The sequence below is a fragment of the Elephantulus edwardii genome, unplaced genomic scaffold, assembly GCF_000299155.1.
Source record: "Elephantulus edwardii isolate Elephantulus edwardi_28Jun2011 unplaced genomic scaffold, EleEdw1.0 scaffold00163, whole genome shotgun sequence".
Classification (NCBI taxonomy): domain Eukaryota; kingdom Metazoa; phylum Chordata; class Mammalia; order Macroscelidea; family Macroscelididae; genus Elephantulus; species Elephantulus edwardii.
This window is the reverse complement of record NW_006399913.1, coordinates 1,812,509-1,815,384: the sequence shown is the minus strand read 5'-3', so window position 1 is coordinate 1,815,384 and position 2,876 is coordinate 1,812,509.

Here is a 2,876-nt window from a genome sequence, read left to right as displayed (position 1 = left end):
GATTGGTGGTTTATAAAAATGACATTATGAAATATTTTCCATTTTGTAACTGAGATATCTCACTCAGCATAGTGTCCTTCAGGGTCACCCATTTTGTATACTATTTTATGAGTTCCTGTTTTCAGTAATGGATAGTACTCCACAATGTGACTATACCATATACCACACCTTCTCTATCCACTTGTTTGTTGATGGGCACTTGGGTTGTTTTCTATCTCTTTGCTATTGTCAACAACACAGTAATAAACATGAGTGTGCATATATCTGTTTGGGCGGCAGTTCTGATTTCTTTAGGGCATATTCCCAGTAGTGGAATTGCTGGATCATATGGTATTTCTATTTCCAGGTTTTTGAGAAAGAACCATACTGCTTTCCAGAGTGGTTGCACCATTTTACACTCCTACTGACAGTGAATAAGGGTTCCAGTTTCTCTACAACCTGGCCAGAATTTGTTGTTTGCATTTTGTTCCATTTATAGACATTGTGTTTCACACATTCCTCTGTTCACATTGTGTTTTATAGTATCAGTACCATACATAGTGTTTTATAAAATTCGTCAACATTGACCCATACAGAATATTATTACCTCACATTTTCAGGTCCCTACTAGATCTCTTCTCATTCCTTTACCCCCCTCACTCTGCCCTCCCAGCTCACCCTTTGAGCCTGGGGCCAAACTTACCCTGTGACTCCACCATCAGTCAAACAACAGAAAAGTCAGCAGAAGAAAGCAGAGAGGGATTGTCTCCTTAGAAAAATCAATGATGCAAGAAACAAACGTCAGTATTTGCCCAGCAATAAAACTCAGAATGAAGCAAGGGACAGGACAGAGAGATGAATGGAAATAAGAATCAAATAAAGTAATCAGAAAAAGTGTTGCTACAATGTACTGATTGTGATCAATGTAATAAAGTAAAATTCATATGAATAGGTGAATGGTAAACCAATTTGCTTGTGTAAATTTTCACTCAACTCACAATAAAAGTTAAAATTAATCTGGTATTTTTCTCTAAATATATGTGTGTGATTTTATCATGCATTTAAAAATTATGTTTATTTACAACCCTTAACTTTTTTTCTAGGCTTGGTTAATCTGGGTGGATTCAAGAATCAATGACAACAACAGGCTATGTACTAAATACATATCAGAGATATTGTTACTTCTGTTCCTGAGAGGTAAGAATGAGTGAGATTAAGTACAATCACTCTCTGGGTTATGAATGCTAAACTTATGAGCAATTGTACATAACATTATTCTCACTTTGAAACTATATTGAACCAACTCCTACAGGCAACGAATTCTTCATCATAAGTCACAATCACATGCTGCTGTGCAGGTTCTAAGTCATTGAAAAGGCTTTGAGCTTTTTCTTGCCCTAATGTGTGACTAAATGAGAACTGTGCATGCCTGTTCTGACTTACATATATTTTGTGAGTTGTTTTGCTATGCATTTAATTTAAATATTTTAAAAATTTTATATTGGTTTGCATGCAAAATTTGTATAGATTGTGTTTAATTCATAAACATTGTGCTCCACACATTTCTTCATTCACATTTCATGCAATCATTGCCGTGCAATGTGTTTTATAAAATTAATCACCATTGATCTATGCCCACTATAACTCCATCTTTTTAGGCCCCTACTGGATATTTCCCAATTCCTTCACTGTCTCCCTCTTCCTACCAAACTCTGCAACACTGTGATCCCCTTTCCTTACTCCACTGCCCCCTTTGGACTTCTATGTACATCTTACTAGCTATCCTTCTATTTTTACAATAATAGTCTTATGCAATATTTTTTCCTTATGAGACTTAGTTTATGGTGCTGTGGCTGGCCTTGAAGGAAGTCAATAGCATTGCTTGCTTTAGGATGGTCTGGACACTTTGCCTTCTACAGGTCTTAGCCTTTCTTGTTATTGCTAATCAGGCTTGACCTTTGGGATCCCCATGGTGGTAGTGATCCTCTGTATTGATGTTGAATCTTGATGTCACTGTGAATAAAGCAGATAGATCCTCCCAAGCAGGAATGTCACAAACTACATACTTGAGACGTCTTTAAGAAAGGCATATTAGCCCTTTATATGTTGCCTGATGATGCTCATTTGTACTGTTAGTAGAGGGAAGTGGCTATGGTGGAAAGTCGCCCTTTGCCTCCTCTCCCCCCTCCCCTTCTACCCCTCTGAATCAGGGGTGCACTAGGAAAGATGTCTGAAAAGATCTCTCTCCTGATTTTTTCCACATGCAAAGGGCAGAGTTCAGTTCTGACTAGACTCCAAGTAGTTATAACACTAATAGGGACATTCTTTCTCTTTCAACAACTTTGTTTTAATTTTCTACTTGCTGTTCTTAAAGCTCAGCATTTAAAGTCTGCATTCAGAATCCAGGGGCATCGGTATTGAATGCAGACTAGCAATGGTTTGAGGCACTTTGAGTTCTACAGGTCAAAAGGTAGCTTTTAAGAACTGTTGAAAGGTCTTACCATTTATTTTTTTGGCCTTTAGTCACCTCTTGCCTCATTTTTTTAAAATGCCCTTATAAATAAATACCTACACATGATAGCCTGTCTCTTACCGAGATGAAGTAGTCCGGACATTTTTTTTTTCATTTTTGCCTGTTCCTTCTGTGTCACGTCAGGGTCAAATGTTTCATTTCTCTGACAAGCAGGAAAGCTCCGGGCAACAGAATGAACTGTTCAAGACTTTAATTAGTAGAGAGGTAAGGGGAGAGAAGCTCATGGTTGAGTGTCCTCATGACCTGTAGTCTTCATAGTTTTTATTAGGGAAGTTTTACATGTGGAAAAGCATGTTGACTAGAATCACAAGATTAGCTATTGCTTACTGTTATTTTATCTTATTTGCTGATCCTTCTTATTTAC